The sequence below is a fragment of the Schistocerca nitens genome, chromosome 1 (genome assembly GCF_023898315.1).
Source record: "Schistocerca nitens isolate TAMUIC-IGC-003100 chromosome 1, iqSchNite1.1, whole genome shotgun sequence".
NCBI classification, from domain to species: domain Eukaryota; kingdom Metazoa; phylum Arthropoda; class Insecta; order Orthoptera; family Acrididae; genus Schistocerca; species Schistocerca nitens.
In genome coordinates this window covers 560,801,529-560,822,315 of record NC_064614.1, presented here as the reverse complement: position 1 = coordinate 560,822,315, position 20,787 = coordinate 560,801,529, and positions in this window count along the sequence as shown.

Here is a 20,787-nt window from a genome sequence, read left to right as displayed (position 1 = left end):
CTCGTGAATGAGTCGTTCAAATGAACGCTTCACTCCAGTGAAATGTGAACTAACCACTCAATTTACAACTTCAATGAACTGGTACTTCAAACGCTTCACAGATAGCACACTCCACACTTTTTTCTAGTTCACTCACTCTCTTCCCCTCTCCCTCTTCCACTACATCGGCGCTACGTCTCTCATTCTCCCTTCTCTTCAGTCCTCCCTCTAGTCCTCTACTGCCTGTCGACGAATCGCGCAGTGTTTGTGGGGAGCGATGGGTTTAGGAGTGGTTCAAATGGCTCTGAGCACTATGGGACTCAACTGCTGAGGTCATTAGTCCCCTAGAACTTAGAACTAGTTAAACCTAACTAACCTAAGGACATCACAAACATCCATGCCCGAGGCAGGATTCGAACCTGCGACCGTAGCGGTCTTGCGGTTCCAGACTGCAGCGCCTTTAACCGCACGGCCACTTCGGCCGGCTTAGGAGTGGTTGGGTCGGTGAGGAGCGAGGGGAAGGCTGCGTCAGCTGCTTCGTGCAGTGCTGACATCATTACCCGTGACTTATTCGTGCAGTTATACTTCGCGTCTACGGGTAGCCTACCGTTGGCAGCGCTTGCAGACAAATGAATATTAGAGATACAAACGAAGAGGCTGGCTGTGTGAGCACGCACAGCAAACTTGAAAATAAAGTGCTTACCTTGTGAGTCTGGAACTGAAGCATGCGTGGAATCCACGCTTGAAAGATAATCGTTCATGTACGAATGTTTATCTCGTACACATTACTGAAATATGTTGTTGTTGTTGTTGTTGTTGTGGTCTTCAGTCCTGAGACTGGTTTGATGCAGCTCTCCATGCTACTCTATCCTGTGCAAGCTTCTTCACCTCCCAGTAACTACTGCAACCTACATCCTAATTAAATTTTAAGAAATACATATATATTTATGAATAAACATCAACGGATTTAGCTTATGTTCAGAGATTTCCGTTTAAAAACATGATTTGTTCCACTTTTTTTCCTGTCAAGCGATTTCTTCTGTCAGTTGTAAGGTGTCCTGCCTTAGAGAACACTTTTTCACACGGCGTGGAGGTTGCAACAATACACAGTCGTATTTTTGCAAGTTCGAAGAGCGAGGGGTATACTGACAGCCGTTCAGACCACCACTGAAGTGGTTTGCCTTGTCTCTGTAGCAGGGGCTCTTGTAAATACTTGTACACTTTCACTATTGCAGCAGCTCTCGGGTGTGGATTACTCTGCAGCCTGGAAAACACTTCATCAAATTCAGTCCATGAATACAAGTAGATTCAGTGGTTGGAACTGAGATTGTTGCAGTAGCAGTGGATGTGTTCGTCACAAATTTCTCACAGTGCCTGATCAGGTTTAATTTCACCTTCTCAGCAGAATTTTTATCAGAAAAACCATGTAATTTGAACCGGGCATCCAATGAAGTTGAGGCGGCCGGAGTGGCCGAGCGGTTCTAGGCGCTACAGTCTGGAACCGCGCGACAGCTACGGTTGCAGGCTCGAATCCTGCCTCGGGTGATGTCCTTAGGTTAGTTAGGTTTAAGTAGTTCTAAGTTCTAGGGGCCTGATGACCTCAGCGGTTAAGTCCCATAGTGCTCAGAGCCATTTGAACGAATGAAGTTGCTTCTGTGAAAATGGAACTTTCAACAGGTCACAGGCTTGTGTTACACTTGCAATGTCCTCTGCAGTCAGATTTGGAAGATCCAGATAATTCAGAGTGATAACTGTCATTAGGGAATTCTTAACCTCGATTATTCTTCATAGCATATCATAAGTTGCATTCCATCTTGTTTGTAACAGTGTCCTGTTTTAGTGTCAGAACTGGCTCTTTTAACTATTCCTGCATCTTTTTCAGTTTCGTGCAGGCCTGCGAACTTCTTTTAAAAAATTCAACATTTTTTTTTACTTTATTCATAATGGGTTGAATGTGCGGAAGCCCATTCTGAACAATTAAACTGAGTGTGTGTGCAAAGCAGGGGATGTGTTTCCAGGCTGTGAGTCTTATAGCTGCCACAATATTAGCAGCATTGTCGCTAACAACACACACAACTTTTTCTTGAATGTCCCATTCCCTTGTGACAGGTCGCAGTTCTTCGGAGAGTTTTTCTGACGTGTGCCTTTCGTCGTATTTAAAGCTTTCTAGGAGGGAAGACGCCAGCTCCAGGTCTTTAACGTAGTGTGCTGTCACCGACAAATAACTCTCATTTGTGGTTGAGGTCCACCCATCCATTGTCAGCACAAGCGCTTCCGCGGAATAAATTTTGACTCTCACAATTTCTTTCATCATGGCGTACTGTTGTTGTAGTAGTGTATTGGAAATGGTCTTCCGAGCTGGCATTCTGTAAGCACCATTCAGTTTGCCTACAAAACTTTGGAAATGTTTGCTTTCCACTATGCTGAAGGGCAAATAATCCTTTACAACAGTCTCCAGAAGTGCGTATCTCCTGATTTCTTTTGTTCGAAAGAGGTTTCGGAAAATACATAGGTAATGTTCCGTGATATTGATGTCTGCTGTCTGATAATGAAGTGATACTGTTATTCTCTGTCACCGACTGCTGTTCGCTTCTGGCAATTGCTGATGTTGGTTCCGGATTGTCCGGGTTATTTGTCCAAGAAATATCGGAAGATGCAGGAGCAGGGAGCGCTAAGCTCCTGACAATGACACTGTTGGATACAGCACTCGAACATGACGCGCCAGATTAAATGTATTTCCTCCTTTATAGGAAATACACTTAGAACAACAGTTGCACTTGGCTTTCCCATCATCTAAATCGGCGAAGAAACCCCCAATTTCACTGCTTCTACGCGATCGCGAGTTGCTAGCCATTGTATAAGAGTGAACAGACACAAAAACTGCTTTCCGAATAAAATAAAGAGGGATTTTATCTGAAATCGTACCAATGACTACAGGTGACAGTTAACGTTTTGAATTTGGAGGGTTATTATTCTCAACAAAAATAAAATCGACAGGAAAACTCCTGAATAATTACTTAACGTAGGTATATAGACTTTGTGACAGTGGTAAACATGGTCATTCTATTTTGGATTAAATTTTAAAAGGAACATAAAATTGGACTGCATTTCGTTGGTAGCCCTAGTTTTCAGTCCATGAATACAACAAATATGGTTTCATTTGGCACATAAAGACTTTTTTGGGCGCTTCATGAGAAAATGTGGAGCAAGATTAAATGTAATACCTTCTTTATATGTGACAGGCTTCTCTGTTTATCTTTCCTTTGTCCCCTTCAACCATGCTCTATTTAACTCAAGACGCTGTAAGACCGTAAAACGTTGCGTGCGCGTTACTGCATGGTTCGGCCATCTGTTGGTAAAATTATGAAGTGTTACGAAGCTTTATTCTACGAGCGAGGCGAAACGAGCGTAGCCGCGGCTGAGCGGCAAACTGGGCAACTTCGCCAGGCTTCCGTACTTCATGAACGAACTACTTCATTTGAACGCTTCACGGCAAAGAGTGAAAAGAATGAAGTAGTTCACGGGAATGAACGAGTTCGAGTCATCTCTACAGCTGAGTAAGTGCGCCGCTTTCCTAGTTCCTCATTCTTATTGCTTCTTCCCTTTTTACCACTCCACTCAGCTTGCAGTCAGTACTGCCACCACTTCTTGCCGCTAGCGTAGCAGCCGCCGACCAGCGGGTCGCGAGACGCAAGTCCGACGAGAGGCAGGGAGTCATTGTATTGAATCATATTAGTTTTCTTTTCCTATATGTGAACTGAACGAGTTATAAACCAAAGACACCGCCAAAAGTAAATTAACGAGTTGTTTTGTGGAAAGGATAATGTTTTGATACATCGTTAAATATCTGTATGAAACAAACTAACAAATACCTTCTTCAATTTACTAATTTATGTATTTTCACCCTTTTGTTTCGGGAAGTGGTAGCGTACGGACGTATGCTTGGACCCGTCGTACCAGCATTATTAAAAATGTCTATTTTAACCGTCCATTAAAAGTATTATAAGAAGTTATTAGAAAGGGAATATTTATTCGCACGGTTATAAGTGCAACTCCTATCTGTTCATCATTTCACTCGCCGCCGAGATCCTGCATCAAGGCGTTCGGTACAGACAAGAATAATTAACGCCGTATCTGGAAGAGCGTTCCTGCATCAACATTGTCACACTCAAGACTAAACACCACGGGATTAATGTGAAGGTAGACTTGATAGGCACCTATTAAACTAGGTTTACTTATACAAAAAATATTGTGCTTCGTGTGTTAACGAACGTATAGACAGATCGACAATTTCAATGGTTGCGGTGATTATTTGGTACCGCACACTACTGGAAATAGCAGTACTCAATGCAAATTATGTTTATGGACCTTGAGCGTAATGATATTAAAGATCTGTTGATAATGGTATCAAAGTTCGCCCACGATTGTGCACAGATTCATAAATTACCTTCATAATTTTCTCGACTGTTCTTTCCAATCGGTTTTTCCAATTATTCAAGCAATTATTAATCCATTTCCACGTCCCTATACAGCACGAGGAGTCGTTTGTTTGGATCTGATTCTCAGAGGCTGTTGACGAAGCAGTCGGAGACGGCGGTCATATGTGTATGTGTTGTGTTTGAGTCATTGTGACAATGCCTGTGTGCTCTCATTTTCTGACAAAGGCTATGGTCAAAAATATAGATGTGAGAGCGTGATTGTGCCTGACCGCGCGGCTCAGCAATCATCTTAACGGTGAGTTGCTACATATCCTCATAGTATTGATTCTCCGAGTATTCGAGCAAGTTATCTGTTGCATGAATTGATCACCAGTCTGGTTTCATCAACATGGTGTCTGTGACGTGAATAGCTGACCTCACGTGTGGATTTCCATGACGGGCCAGAGCTGCAGGCTATTTCTGTGGGTTGCTCTTAACGGATCGGGCCTGCCGATCTGAAGCCTATCGTTTCCCGCTAAAGTACGGGCCCTGCCCGTCAGATTTGATATCACAGATCTGCCCACGGGCCATATATGTTTGTGTGTGACGTAATGCGGCGGATTGTTGTGGTTTATCCATGGAACCAGGACTGTGGAGCTCCACGGCAGACCAGTAGCCACGGGCAATGCAAATGATTCAAATGGTTCTGAGAACTATGGGACTTAACTTCTGAGGTCATCAGTCCCCTAGAACGTAGAACTACTTAAACCTAACTAACCTAAGGACATCACACACATCCATGCCCGAGGCAGGATTCGAACCTGCGACCGTAGCGGTCGCGCGGTTCCAGACTGAAGCGCCTAGAACCGCTCGGTCACACCGGCCGGCCACGGGCAATGCATTTCAGGAATTGCGACTGTCTCACCGCAAGTACATTGTACAGTGTGGCGTTTTATAGACATTTTATTTATTCTAGTACATTTTAGCACTTCGAAAGTAGTTTATATATTAGAAAGTATGGACGACCAGAAGAAGAAAATTCTGGCTGTCGCTGGCAGTTTGTACACTATGTACTCACATATTTCTTGAAAGAAAAACCACACAATAGCTGTAGAATAATAGACATAACACAGAGGGTAACAACGGACAATAACGAACATAGTAGAACCAACATTTTATTGGCAGTCACCTATAGTGTTGGTTTATACAACCCTTCCCCATCTTATACATTTCTTTCAAGAAGCCTACATTTTTCTGAGGTTATTTCTGAAAGCAGTGAAGGTATTTTAAATCTGTCTTGCGACCCCAACAAAATGCGTATTTTTATCACCTAATGTGTTTTGCTTTATTAAAATAAAACAACGACAGTGGACTTAATGAAACACGTATACCATTTGCTTGCTCTCTCCATCTAAAACCAGTTCATTACAAAAGATGTGGATGTTAGTACTTAAGATTTTTGCTCACACGTTTAGAAATATAGAAGTTCTTACATTTTTTGTCAATTTATGTCTTTACTAATCCTTGAGATCTCAAAATTTGTCAGGGAAAAATGCTAAAACTTGTCTGAAAATCAGGAAATTTCACTTGGGAGAACTTGTGTCAGCCATGAAATATATTAATGACTATAGCCTTTAATTCCATTTGCTCCCGTCATTTATTTATTAGTGCTGTTTCACACAGATAATTCGGGTCTTTTGTATCATTTTCGTGTGTCGCTTGTTAAACAATTTATTAGTGCTCTGTCACCAGATGTAACAGTAGTCCCAGCTACGGTTCACTCGCCAAACTATTACTCTCACTCCCCCCCCCCCCCCACCTCCATCCTCCATGTTAGCATGTCGTCATCCTCTTAGTAGTAGTTTCATTTTCCGTCCTCTTCCCCCTGTTTATGTGATGTGTCTAACATATTTTAATGTCAAACACATTGCCTGTCTCACGGTAACAGCACGTGTGTCAGTTCCTCATATGTGTGTTGCTTCCTCCAGCTGTCCTTCGTTAGTAGGTTGTAATTACCACCGTGTGGTCTGAAGAAGAGAAAGGTTTCAGGTATAGAAACGTAAGGATGTGGAAGGACGATGATGGAATAGGTAGTCCTCTTGGAGAAGTAAGAAAGGAAAGTTAAAATTCGGTTTATGAAGATCAGAGAGAGGAAGACGATAGAGCCCCAAGGCAGAATCCCATACCACCCCACACCCCAGGATCCTTCCGTGATGGGTTCTTCACCGAGATGCCAGAGGATGAAGGACGTTCTGCATACCTCATAGAATGAACTTGCTTCGCCTACACAGGCCCCGAAAATTGATCCTATAATTGACCCTAACCCCTATGATTAGCCTGAAGATTGGAAGTAACTAAAAAAACTGTTTAACAAGTAACTGTATCATTGAACTTGTTCGCTTGTAGTACCCAACCTCCCTTAGTAAGTTAATATAAACACAACCACTATTTTTATTAAAGGGAAAGATTCTTGCATAACATTTGCGATGTTTTCTTGCAACTGTGCGTGCTTAATCACACATAGTCACACTCTAAAAGAAATTTTAAATTTTCGTTATTTATAATCATTAAATAATATATAACTTTCATGCTAATACACTTTGTTACCTTCTAGGTCTATATAGAATTTCGTAATTTATATTCACCTATGCGATAAGACAGTAGTACACGGATTTATGTTAAAGACCACAGGATAGTAACAGCAGAAGAAACTGCTTCAGGTAAACACTTAACTCGGGTACGGTACCCGACAGATGCCAAGTCGCAGAAACTGCAAAGATCACAAATTTTCCTGGAGATAAGATTTTCTTTATCGTGTCAATATTGTTGTATAATCCCTTTCCTTGGCCAGACTCTGGGTCTACTAAGAATACTGCTTTTGGATGAGGCAGACCTCGTACCTTGAAGGATCCCCTGTGGTGTGCAAATAACTTAATTACTTGGCTTTATCGAATTAGAACTAAGGTGGAAATTGTGTTTCTTCACTCTCGTAACTTACAATACTGGCCATTATAATTGCTACACCACGAAGATGACGTGCTACGGACGTTAAATTTAACCGACAGAAAGAAGATGCTGTGATATGCAAATGATTAGCTTTTCAGAGCATTCACACAAGGTTGGCGCCGGTGGCAACACCTACGAAGTGCTGACACGAGGAAAGTTTCCAACCGATTTTTAATACACAAACAGCAGTTGACCGGCGTTGCCTGGTGAAACGTTGTTGTGATGCCTCGTGTAAGGAGGAGAAATGCGTACCATCACGTTTCCGACTTTGATAAAGGTCGGATTGTAGCCTGTCGCGATTGCGGTTTATCGTATCGCAACATTGCTGCTCGCGTTGGTCGAGATCCAATGGCTGTTAGCAGAATATGGAATCGGTGGGTTCAGAAGGGTAATACGGAACGCCGTGCTGGAACCCAACGGCCTCGTATCACTAGCAGTCGAGATGACAGGCATCTTATCCGCATGGTTGTAACGGATCGTGCAGCCACGTCTCGATCCCTGAGTCAACTGATGGGGACGTTTGCTAGACAACAATCATCTGCACGAACAGTTCGACTACGTTTGCAGCAGCATGGACTATCAGCTCGGAGACCATGGCTGCGGTTACCCTTGACGCTGCATCACAGACAGGAGCGCCTGCGATGGTGTACTCAACGACGAATCTGGGTGCACGAATGGCAAAATGTCATTTTTTCGGATGAATCCAGGTTCTGTTTACAGCATCATGATGGTCGCATCCGTGTTTGGCGACATCGCGGTGAACGCACATTGGAAGCGTGTATTCGTCATCACCATACTGGCATATCACCCGGCGTGATGGTATGCGGTGCCACTGGTTACACGTCTCGGTCACCTCTTGTTCTCACTGACGGCACTTTGAACAGTGGACGTTACATTCCAGATGTGTTACGACCCGTGGCTCTACCCTTCATTCGATCCCTGCGATACCCTACATTTGAGCAGGATAATGCACAACCGTATGTTGCAGGTCCTGTACGGGCCTTTCTGGATACAGAAAATGTTCGACTGCTGCCCTGGCCAGCACATTCTCCAGATCTCTTACCAATTCAAAACGTCTGGTCAATGGTGGCCGATCAACTGGCTCGTCACAATACGCCAGTCACTACTCTTGATGAACTGTGGTATCGTGTTGAAGTAGCATGGGCAGCTGTACCTGTACACACCATCCAAGCTCTGTTTGACTCAACGCTCAGGCGTATCAAGGCCGTTATTACGGCCAGAGGTGGTTGTTCTGGGTACTGATTTCTCAGGATCTATGCACCCAAATTGCACGAAAATGTAATCACATGTCAGTTCTAGTATATTTGTCCAATGAATACCCGTTTATCATCTGCATTTCTTCTTGGTATAGCAATTTTAATGGCCAGTAGTATATTAAACTGCTAACAGAGTACAGTAAAGAGTAATAACTCTACGAAATGCCATATCCTGACGGAGTGTTTCGCGCCAGTAAAACGCCTGGCTGCGCTGACTTTTCGGACCGGAAATCGACATCACGTAATCACAACCACCGGGCTTCAAAAACACCTGGCTGCGCGGATTCTACCGCTCCGAAAGTAGCTGCGAAGAAGTGTGCTGCACTTGCGTACTTCCAGATCGCTTACTTGTTCTCATTTCGCTTGCTTTCTTTGCTTCTTTTGTTTTCTGTTTCCTTTGTTTTATATTTGCCGCTGGAATTTACTCATTTTTCAAATGGCTCTGAGCACTATGGGACTTAAATTCTGAGGTCATCAGTCCCATAGAACTTAGAACTACTTAAACCTAACTAACCTAAGGACATCACAAACATCCATGCCCGAGGCAGGATTCGAACCTGCGACCGTAGCGGTCGCGCGGTTCCAGACTGTAGCGCCTAGAACCGCTCGACCACTCCGGCCGGCTACTCATTTTTCATATAGTTTATGTTAACAGTGATAAAATATGTGGGTTCAAAACGATGTAGGTTGCGGCAGCTATTCGGAGACTGGAGAGGCTTGCACGGAACAGGGTAGTCTGGAGAGCTGCATTAAACCAGTCTTCGAACTGAAGAGAATAGTAGCAACAAAAACAACACTGATGTGGTGACGGGTGTCGCTGTTTAAATAGTCTTGCCCGTTTCGTTAGTTTTAAAAAACCCGTCTCCATAATGTAAATACACGATACAGGTAGAATGCCTGTTTAACTGCTGCCAAATTACCCCAGAATACGTCCCAGTATTTAAGGTGGGAAAGGAGGTAGGCATAATAGGTGCTCTTCCTTGTTATTTTCACGTGACATCTATATTTTAAATAACATTGAAGTTGATGCTATTTATGTTTCCCATTATAAACTCAGTGACGGAGTTAATAAGTGTGCTCAACCAGATGACCAGCCATACACCTAGATCTCAAATTGCCATGTTAGGTACACACTCAGCAGCTATGTAGCGAGCAATTAAAAGTGGTTTTATCCTTCTCAAATATGGAACAACTGTAAGTGAAAAACTGTTGCCTACATGCTGCGCTTCCGTCTGTTAAAATTTTCTTGTATTAGTCTCTGTAGAATCTTAACCGTTCACCAACAGTGCGATTCTGGAAAAAGAAAACACCAGAGTTGTCAAAGGAATACTGAATATGTAACTGTATCATATAGGCCACACTTCGCACTGATTTATAACATTAATTGTATTACTATTGTACGCTAAACAATGCCTTATTCCACAAGCAAACAGCTGATTCATTATCACAAAGATGTGATATATACAGGCATGACATTGCTTATGGTAGTACTCTATATTTCGATTTTAGACTGAATAAATATTAATATTTTTAACTTCGTTGGTTTGAATATGTCAATAAACTGCCATTGACAGTGGTACAAACGCCTAGAACAGTATGAGAGTTTCGTGCCATACTCAAAGCACTAATGGAGAAATATTTATTAAAGGTTTTTTACTTCTTTTTGATAAATAATTATAAGTATTAGAATTATTTATTGGTATAGAGTAATGATTACATTTAAAATATGTGTATAAATCTTTTATTAATTTTACGAGAAAAGCTTCAATGCCGTAATACGTTTCTCAATATTTAGTGCACAATGATAATTAACTTGATCATTTATGTTACAACAAATGTTGACTACTGTTTAACCCTCAGTCCACTCCTACAACAAGGTCACACACATGTTACAAAAACAGCAGTCATACACTTTCTTTCTGTCAGGCAAAAGTTCTTAAGCATAACTATAACGTAATTAGCACTATATTTCCCCTTTAATATCAGTCAGCCGTTTTAATATACTCGCTAATTTGTTTTGGGCTATAGATAACTCAGGGATCAAAACTGAGGGGCAGTACACGAGTTTTAGAGCTATGAATATACACTCATATTGCACTCGAGTATAGAGTTCTGCTTTAGCTGTTCATCTGTCGTTACAGTCAGGCATGTACAGCAGCTAAATAAGATTCCTGTTTACGATCTGAAACGTTAATGCACCCAGGCGTTTTGCTGGCGAGAGGAGCTCCTGTATCCCGTCTACCAGAGCTGAGGTATCGTGACACTGTCTCGTTTTTGTTGCCCACGGCGATACGGCATGAAGTCTCCAGATTGCTCCCCTCCCCCCCCCCCCCCAATCAGTTTTCTGACTGGTTTGATGCGGCCCGCGACGAATTCCTCTCCTTTGCCAACCTCTTCATCTCAGAGAAGCACTTGCAACCAACGTCCTCAATTATTTGCTGGATGTATTCCAATCTCTGTCTTCCTCTACAGTTTTTGCCGTCTACGGCTCCTCCTAGTACCACGGAAGTCATTCCCTGATGTCTTAGCAGATGTCCTATCATCCTGCCCCTTCTCCTTGTCAGTGTTTTCCACATATTCCTTTCCTCTCCGATTCTGCCCAGAACCTCAACATTTCTTACCTTATCAGGCCACTTAATTTTCAATATTCGTCTGTAGCACCACATCTCAAATGCTTCGATTCTCTTCTGTTGCGGTTTTTCCACAGTCCATATTTCACTACCATACAATGCTGTATCGTCTGTAGCACGACACCTCAAATGCTTCGATTCTCTTCTGTTCCGGTATTCCCACAGTCCATGTTTCACTACCATACAGTTCTGTACTTCAGACACACATTCTCAGAAATTTCTTCCTCAAATAAAAGCCTACGTTTGATAGTAGTAGACTTCTCTTTGTCAGGAATGCCCTTCTTGCCATTTCTAGTCTGCTTTTGATGTCCTCCTTATTCTGTGTGCCATTGGTTATTTTACTGCCTAAGTAGCAGAATTTCTTAACTTCATCTACTTCGTAACCATCAATCCGTTTGTTCTCCATATCTTCTTCCTCATTACCAAATATTTGATGTTGACTGCTGAGATATTCTGAAATTTGTATCCCGTCAACCTTGCTGAGAAAATATATCTTCCTACCTTTCTTAACATTCCTTGTATGACCCATTGTCGTATATGCTATCACAGCCTTATGATCACTGATATCTTCCTCTATGTTAACTGATTCAGTAAGTTCAGGTCTAAGACGTTATCCTCATGAGTTGGTTAACTATCTGCTCAGGATAATTTTCGGACAGGACATGCAGAACAATGCCACACGAATCCTTGTCTCTGGCACCAATTTTGATGGCATAACACTTCCAATCTATACCTTGCAAGTTGAAGTCACCCCCTATTACAACGGCATGACCACAAAAATTACTAATAATATTCTGCAAGTTCTGTCTGAAGCGCTCTACAACTGCAGATCCTGACCCAGGTGGTCTATAAAAGCATCCGATCACCATTTTAACCGTTCTTTGACACTTAGTTTCACCCAGATTAATTCACATTCGGAATCCGTGATAACCTCGCTAGATTTTATCGAATTTTTTACTGCCGTAAACACGTCGCCACCATTGGCGACCAACCTATCCTTAGCATAAACATTCCGATTTTGATGGCATAACACTCCCAATCTATACCTTGCAAGTTGAAGTCACCCCCTATTACAACGGCATGACCACAAAAATTACTAATAATATTCTGCAAGTTCTGTCTGAAGCGCTCTACAACTGCAAATGGCTCTGAGCACCATGGGACTCAACATCTTAGGTCATAAGTCCCCTAGAACTTAGAACTACTTAAACCTAACTAACCTAAGGACATCACACACACCCATGCCCGAGGCAGGATTCGAACCTGCGACCGTAGCAGGCTCTACAACTGCAGATCCTGACCCAGGTGGTCTATAAAAGCATCCGATCACCATTTTAACCGTTCTTTGACACTTAGTTTCACCCAGATTAATTCACATTCGGAATCCGTGATAACCTCGCTAGATTTTATCGAATTTTTTACTGCCGTAAACGCGTCGCCACCTTAGCATAAACATTCCAATCTGAATTTGGGATTTAGTTGTCAGTGACATTTGGTTTCAACCATCTCTCTGTTCCCAATACTATCTGTGCATTATAACCTTCAGTAAGTGATACTAATTCTGGAATCTTTCCGTGGATGCTGCTGCAGTATAATAAAATCATATTAATCTTTTCTGTCTCTAATCTGCGAGGACCAAAATTCTCTGAGGTCACTGTGGCCGATTTAACTGGTAAATCGTCTTTTAGCCCAAGAATAAAAAAGTGAGTGAGAAGTGGCTGTTTACAGGTCAGCTACTACACCCAATCATAGAACCTCCCCCTCCCACACCTTCCGCTGAAATCTGGAGTACAGATTTTGAATTCATTACAGAATTCTCTTACACTTCTAGAAGGGATTCCATTAAACTCCTCGTTTAGCCAGTTGTAGCATTAGGTGACTCATCACAGTGAGACAATGCTATGGTCTCTCGAAACTGACCGACTCATGTATGTAAGAAATGGGAATTTTATAGTCTTGCCTTCAACTGGATAATTTTCTGCGGACACACATGGTCGTACCTATTTGTGCAACACTGGCTCCCCTCCCAACAAAAACCATGCAGTTGAGGTGCTTCTGACACCCCTCTCAGCTTTTCGCACCAAGAGGTGGCTTGTGTCGATTGGGCCTTACACCGGCCCTGACCGCACAGCTGCTACCAATTTATTATTGTTGTGTGCTGCTACCACAGCCATATTGCGCGTAACAGCGCGGCGTACCTAAAACAAATTTCGTCCTTCCATGCTCGAAGTCAACGACCTTGTTATTCTGACCTAGCCAAATGTGAGCGGGTGTTGAAGCAAGTACAGGGTGCAGCAGAACCGAATAAGCAGTTTTAAGGAGCAAAAACAGTATATCTGGATGTATAGAGAAAAAACTGTTTTTATTTTCTAAATTAATACACCATACCATTTTACATTAATTTAGTTTTGAGAATAATGTGCCGGCCGGAGTGGCCGAGCGGTTCTAGGAGCTACAGTCTGGAACCGCGCGACCGCTGCGGTCGCAGGTTCGAATCCTGCTTCGGGCATGGATGTGTGTGATGCCCTTAGGTTAGTTAGGTTTAAGTAGTTCTAAGTACTAGGGGACTGTTGACCTTAGAAGTTAAGTCCCAGAGTGCTCAGAGCCATTTTTTGAAAATAATCTCCTCAAGATGGCGGTCGTTAGCATCAATACATTGTTGTAGACGATCCCTGAAGTTTCGAGCAGCTTTTGCACACGTATCGCGGAGTATGGCATTCACTTCGTCAAGAATCCGCTCTTTTAACTCTGGTAGGGTGTGAGGGCGGTTTTGAAAATCTTTTCCTTCAGATATCTCCAAAGAAAGCAGTCGCAAATGCTCAAATCTGGTGAGCGCGCAGGGCACCCGACATCTTCCCTCGAAGAGACGAGGCGTCCCGGAAACATTTCTCTCAAAACATTAAGTGAAATTCGAGCTGTATGAACCACAAGTCCCCCACTCCATCTTCTTCAACAATCTCGTTCAATCTGGGTTGCAGAAAATTTTGCAACATTGAAACATAATGGGTGGAATTCACTCCTTCCTCAAAAAAGTAAAGGCCTACCGCGCCAAATTGATATGGCACACCACACTGGCACTTTACGAGAATGTTGCGGTCTTTCATGAATAATTCGGGGATTATTTTCAGTCCAGTGGCGAAAGTTTTGCCTGTTCGTGCACCCACTAAAGATGAAAATGTGCCTCGTCACAACTGAAGAAAGCTGCATTCGGAGGGATCTGAGCAAGCATTTGCTCGCACAGATTTTGACGGTTGGCGTTGTCTGCTGGGCGTAATTCTTGAGCAATCATTATTTTGAAAATATGGAACTTCAAATCGCATTGCAGCATACTTCTCAAATTGACGTCTGAAATCCCCAATACAACAGCATGTCGTCGAGCAGAACGTTGCGGCGATTGTTGAACTGCTGTTCTCACCCGCTGCACATTTTCTGCGTTGGCCATCTAGTCTTACAAAGGAACCTCCCCATCGCACCCCCCTCAGATTTAGTTATAAGTTGCCACAGTGGATAGGCCTTGAAAAACTGAACACAGATTAATCGAGAAAACTGGAAGAAGTTGTGTGGAACAATGAAAAAAATAAGCAAAGTATACAAACTGAGTAGTCCATGCGCAACATCAAGGAGAGTGTGAGCTCAGGAGCGCCGTGATCCCGTGGATGGCGTGAGCAGCTGCGGAACGAGAGGTCCTTGGTTCAAGTCTCCCCTCGAGTGAAATGTTTTAATTTTTTATTTTCAGACAATTTTTATCTGTCCGTCCGTCCGTCCGTCCGATGCGAGGTAACTGCGCCGTAGTATGGGGACGATACACCTAAAGAAACATCGAAACATCCACAAGAAAACCTAAATCGGGCAAGGCATAAGAATCTTTTTACCCATTCGCCAAGTGTACAAGTTAGGTGGGTCGACAACACATTCCTGTCATGTGACGCCCATGCCGTCACCAGTGTCGTATAGAATATATCAGACGTGTTTTCCTGTGGAGGAATCAGTTGACCTATGACCTTGCGATCAAACGTTTTCGGTTCCCATTGGAGAGGCACATCCTTTCGTCTACTAATCGCACGGTTTTGCGGTGCGGTCGCAAAACACAGACACTAAACTTATTACAGTGAACAGAGACGTCAATGAACGAACGGACAGATCATAACTTTGCGAAAATAAAGAAAGTAAACTTTTCACTTGAGGGAAGACTTGAACCAAGGACCTTTCGATCCGCAGCTGCTCAAGCTAACCACGGCGCTCCTGAGCACATACTATCCTTGATGTTGCCTATCTTGCACATGGACTACTCAGTTTGTATATTTTGCTTATTTTTTTCATAGTTCCACACAACTTCTTCCTGTTTTCTCGATTGATCTGTGTTCAGTTTTTCAAGGCCTATGCACTGTGACAACTTATAACTAATTCTGAGGGGATGCGATGGGGAGGTTCCCTTGTTAGTGTGCTACTAGTTTCCTGCAACTGCCGAACCCAGGACCAAATTGTGTTTGCATTAGGAACGGCATTGTTGCGTGGAACGTTGAATTGTCGCCGAAATGCTCGTTGCGTAGCGATCACAGATCTGTTGTTTTCATTATAAGCGCGAACGGCAAAACCACGACGTGCACCGGTCTAGACCATGTTGGCTACTGAAATGGGGCCAACGACTGAACAAAGGCAGATCACGTGCAACTGCCTACCCCATCACAGCTCCAGCAGTAATGGATAGAAACTGCTTAGTCAGTTCTGTCGCACCCTGTATGTTATTTGATCTAAGGCTTTCGATTTTTGCCGACTTCTGCTGACTCAGGACTGCAGCAAGGCGCAACGGTGGAGGAACAGGCAAAAATTTTGGATGGGATATGCAACTTACTTGCCCTTCCAGTGGTGCCAAATATAGCTCAAATATCGATACAGCGAAACTATAGTCCGATTAAAGTTAATTGATAGTTGACCTCTGTCACTTGCCGCTACATTGTTGCCACAATCAATGTTGCCACAACCGCTGCCGACTACTGCTCGGTTATAGGCGACACGCAATCATGGCAGGTCAGTTCACAAATGCTGTCACTATGCAACCTGGAGCAATGTTGGAAACGGCCGCCACGAGGTAACGACAAACGGAAATGGCAGATGCTCTGTTGACAGCGGATTTTAAGTGACCAGTGACTGAACTGCCGCAGACGACGCGTTTTGTAGCCCTGAATGTAAACTCATGTCCTTATCTAAGCACAATCTCATGATGTGTAGTGTATCCGAGAAAACAGCATCAACAGTTTGTGGCAGAACTAAAATCACGATCGCTTTCTTCACGGCGATTAAAGCTAACTTCCATGAGCAAACACAAGACAGAAATTTTCAGTTTCAGCGCTAAAAGCGAACTAATTTCTCGCTGTCATTTGTTGCCTGAAACTTTCCTCATTTTGGCTGCACAAGCTGCCGCGTTACCAACTGGCGAGCAGTCGTGGTTGGCACTTGGTTACAGAAATAAGCGACACAAGCAGAGTCCAACCGAAAAAAAGAATGATAGGAAGAAAAATAATAGCAAATAAAATAGTGAATACGATTCTGAAAATGAATCAGTGCAGTATTAGAAATTAAAAAACTGTGGTTCAGTCAATCAAGAGAATAAAAATAATAAAGTCTTTTGGTACCTTTAGAAACTAAGAAAATTCACTACATTTGACAAGATTTGAACCAATGGCCTGCTACACGTCGGGTTCATGCGCTAGCCACTGCCCCACACCACTACACCATGGAAGATTCTTATACAGGTTATTCGGAAATTCCCGTTGCAAACGTGTGGGAGTCTTGGAGAGGAGTGAGTAGCTGGAGCCCATGTCTGGAAACGTATCATTTCTGAGCTACAATAGTTGGGAAACGTTGGTAACGCAACCACTTTTACGAGTAATTGACTGGGCGTGACCCAGTACACCACTATTTTACGATTCCACTCATTAATAGGCAAAGAAATTGACTCGTTAACGGGTTCTCTTCAACCTGATGCAGTAAGGCATCTTCTAATTCGTGTGTGAGGCATCTCGTTGGCGCACCACAGTCATGCCTGCTGGTGGTGAAGGTACCCTTTCTTGAAGCCGTTGCGTAATTGTGGCGAAAAGCGTGTGCGATGGAATTGTGGTCAACGACCTTGCTAAATGCTACGAGTAGATCTTCAATTACAGTGTCGGAAGTTCCATGCGGCTTTTCGCTGATGACGCTGTAGTATACAGAGAAGTTGCAGCATTAGAAAATTGCAGCGAAATGCAGGAAGATCTGCAGCGGATAGGCACTTGGTGCAGGGAGTGGCAACTGACCCTTAACATATAAAAATGTAATGTATTGCGAATACGTAGAAAGAAGGATCCTTTATTGTATGATTATATGATAGCAGAACGAACACTGGTAGCAGTTACTTCTGTAAAATATCTGGGAGTATGCGTGCGAAACGATTTGAAGTGGAATGATCATATAAAATTAATTGTTGGGAAGGCGGGTACCAGGTTGAGATTCATTGGGAGAGTCCTTAGAAAATGTAGTCCATCAACAAAGTAGGTGGCTAACAAAACACTTGTTCGACCTATACTTGAGTATAGCTCATCAGTGTGGGATCCGTACCAGATCGGGTTGACAGAGAAGAAAGAGAAGATCCAAAGAAGAGCGACGCGTTTCGTCACAGGGTTATTTGGTAAGCGTGATAGCGTTACGGAGATGTTTAGCAAACTCAAGTGGCAGACTCTGCAAGAGAGGCGCTCTGCATCGCGCTGTAGCTTGCCGTCCAGGTTTCGAGAGGGGGCGTTTCTGGATGAGGTATCGAATATATTGCTTCCCCCTACTTATACCTCCCGAGGAGATCACGAATGTAAAATTAGAGAGATTCGAGCGCGCACGGAGGCTTCCCGGCAGTCGTCCTTCCCGCGAACCATACGCGACTGGAACAGGGAAGGGAGCTAATGACAGCGGCAAGTAATGTGCCCTCCGCCACACACCGTAGGGTGGCTTGCGGAGTATAAATGTAGATGTAGAAGGATCATGCTGACGTATTCTGCAAACGTGTACTCAACCACGCTAGTCTAACGCTCACAGACACTTTAATGAAGTTGGAACCAGGTCAGAGAGGTAAGATAGACATCAAATGAGACCAGTCGAACCAACATAGCCACCCCTCCCCCCACCATGGCTACCCAGTTGCATACCTACCTAGCAAACATGTTTTCAAATGGCAGTAGCACGGAAACGGTACGTTTCTGGGCTTGGGTTCCTACGCAGAATGTTATGTACTCACACCCTTCTACAAGTCGTAGAAGTTTGTAACGGGTCTTCCGAATACCCTATATTTTTGACTCTGGTGACCTCGTTGCAACAGTTCATTGCGGCCCTCAAAAATTCGGCTTCTTGCAATGTCATGCAAACCTTATCTAACGTCGGCCGGTGTCTGTGATTATAATGACTGTAACGTGACGCTGATCCGTGTCTTGTGTGGAAGAATCCAGTAGTGTTTGGTTAGTGTTGTGCATGAAACGTGTCTACTGCATTTCGATGACATTGTTACGTGTGCTTGCTTGCGTGCGCGTGTGCATGCGCGCACGCTTGTGTATGTGTGTGTGTGTGTGTTGTTTTTGGTATGATTATTATGTAGCCATGAAATATGAAATAAAAGGGCCAGAACCAGAATTCGGGATCCAAACACGTCAAGAAAGAAGGCGGACAGGGAACTGGACGTGAAGTGACTAAACTGTTGTGGCAGTTTGGCAATGGCGAACGGTTCGAGCGCGAACTTTAGTGCTCTGATTGGAGGACACCGGCTCCAAAGCGTGAAGTGTCAACTATCAAGTAATTATAATCGGACTATGATGAAGATGATGAAGAAATTAATGAAATGTATGACGAGATAAAAGAAATTATTCAGGTAGTGAAGGGAGACGAAAATTTAATAGTCATGGTGACTGGAATTCGTCAGTAGGAAAAGGGAGAGAAGGAAACATAGTAGGTGAATATGGATTGGGGGGAAGAAATGAAAGAAGAAGCCGCCTTGTAGAATTTTGCACAGAGCATAACTTAATCATAGCTAACACTTGGTTCAAGAATCATAAAAGAAGGTTGTATACCTGGAAGAATCCTGGAGATACTAAAAGGTATCAGATAGATTATATAATGGTGAGACAGAGATTTAGGAACCAGGTTTTAAATTGTAAGATATTTCCAGGATCAAATGTGGACTCTGACCACAATCTATTGGTTATGAACTGTAGATTAAAACTGAAGAAACTGCAAAATGGTGGGAATTTAAGGAGATGGGATCTGGACAAACTGATTAAACCAGAGGTCGTACAGAGTTTCAGGGAGAGCATAAGGGAACAATTGTCACAAATGGGGGAAAGAAATACAGTAGAAGAAGAATGGGTAGCTCTGAGGGATGAAGTAGTGAAGGCAGCAGAGGATCAAGTAGGTAAAAAGACGAGGGCTAATAGAAATCCTTGGATAGAGAATATATATTGAATTTAATTGATGAAAGGAGAAAATATAAAAATGCAGTAAATGAAGCAGGCAAAAAGGAATACAAACGTCTCAAAAATGAGATCGACAGGAAGTGCAAAATGGCTAAGCAGGGATGGCTAGAGGACAAATGTAAGGATGTAGAGGCTTGTCTCACTAGGGGTAAGATAGATACTGCCTACAGGAAAATTAAAGAGACCTTTGGAGAGAAGAGAACCACTTGTATGAATATCAAGGGCTCAGATGGCAACCCAGTTCTAAGCAAAGAAGGGAAGGCAGAAAGGTGGAAGGAGTATATAGAGGGTTTATACAAGGGCGATGTACTTGAGGACAATATTATGGAAATGGAAGAGGATGTAGATGAAGATGAAATGGGAGATAAGAAACTGCGTGAAGAGTTTGACAGAGCACTGAAAGATCTGAGTTGAAACAAGGCCCCGGGAGTAGACAACATTCCATTAGAACTACTGATGGCCTTGGGAGAGCCAGTCCTGACAAAACTCTACCATCTGGTGAGCAAGATGTATGAGACAGGCGAAATACCCACAGACTTCAAGAAGAATATAATAATTCCAATCCCAAAGAAAGCAGGTGTTGACAGATGTGAAAATTACCGAACTATCAGTTTAATAAGTCACAGCTGCAAAATACTAACGCGAATTCTTTACAGACGAATGGAAAAACTAGTAGAAGCCGACCTCGGGGAAGATCAGTTTGGATTCCGTAGAAATGTTGGAACACGTGAGGCAATACTAACCTTACGACTTATCTTAGAAGAAAGATTAAGAAAAGGCAAACCTACGTTTCTAGCATTTGTAGACTTAGAGAAAGCTTTTGACAACGTTAACTGGAATACTCTCTTTCAAATTCTGAAGGTGGCAGGGGTAAAATACAGGGAGCGAAAGGCTATTTACAATTTGTACAGAAACCAGATGGCAGTTATAAGAGTCGAGGGGCATGAAAGGGAAGCAGTGGTTGGGAAAGGAGTGAGACAGGGTTGTAGCC